This window comes from Carlito syrichta, unplaced genomic scaffold (genome assembly GCF_000164805.1).
Source record: "Carlito syrichta isolate Samal-C Ts95f unplaced genomic scaffold, Tarsius_syrichta-2.0.1 Scaffold308099, whole genome shotgun sequence".
In the NCBI taxonomy this organism is placed as follows: domain Eukaryota; kingdom Metazoa; phylum Chordata; class Mammalia; order Primates; family Tarsiidae; genus Carlito; species Carlito syrichta.
The window spans coordinates 335347-336350 of NW_007252195.1; positions in this window are offsets into that span (position 1 = coordinate 335347).

Sequence of the window (1004 nt, forward strand, 5' to 3'; positions counted from 1 at the left end):
TTTTTTTTTTTTTTTTTTTTTTTTTTTGAGTTGGACTCTCACTCCACTCCAGTCTGGGCAACGAGTGAGACTCCGACTCAAAAAAAGGAAAAGTTGAGGTGGTGTTCTTTTTGGCGCATTTGTTAAGTTTTCAAGTGGGCCTAACTCTGCCACATACATGACATTGGAGCTGGTGAGGCCACATGGGCTCCCACATGTCGCCATCCCATAAGTTTAAGTCCTAGCACACAGGTTGCCTGGGCATGTCTGGCCTGAGGAGAGGCTGTGCTGGGGGCTGCTCCAGCTCTGTGATGAATTTGCAAAAAAAATAAATAAATAAAAGAAAGAAAGAAATGGGAAAAAAAGTCGGGCACAGTGACTCATGCCTGTAATCCCAGCACTTTGGGAGGCTGAGACAAGAGGATTGCCTGAGCCCAGGGGTTCAAGACCAGCCTGAGGCAACTTGGCAAGACATCCTCTCTACAATAAATAGCTCACACCTATAATCCCAGCACTTTGGGAGGCTGAAACAAGAGGATTGCCTGAGCCCACGGGTTCAAAACCAACCTGAGCAACTTGGCAAGACCTCATCTCTACAATAAATCAAAAAGTAAGCCAGGTGTAGTGGCGCATGCTTGTAGTTCCAGCTACTTGGAAGGCTGAGGTGGAATGATCACCTGAGCCCAGCAGGTCAAGGCTGTAGTGGCTGTGAGCATGCCACTGCACTCCAGCCTGGGTGACAGAGTGAGACTCCTACAAAAAAAAGAAAAAAAGGGAAATTACTTAAACATGCTGCACATTATTTTCCAGAAAACTCGACATTCCTTTACTCAACAGATATGTATTGAAGGCCTACTAAGTGTTTTCACTGTAGCTACTACAGCTGGAAAGGTAAATAAGTCAGGTTCATAGCCTAGTATGTAATCTATCTTGGAGAGATAAACATAAATGAATTATATACCTGCCAACATGACTGGGTCTATGAAGAAAATAAAACTGAATAATGTGACAGTTACTGAAACAGA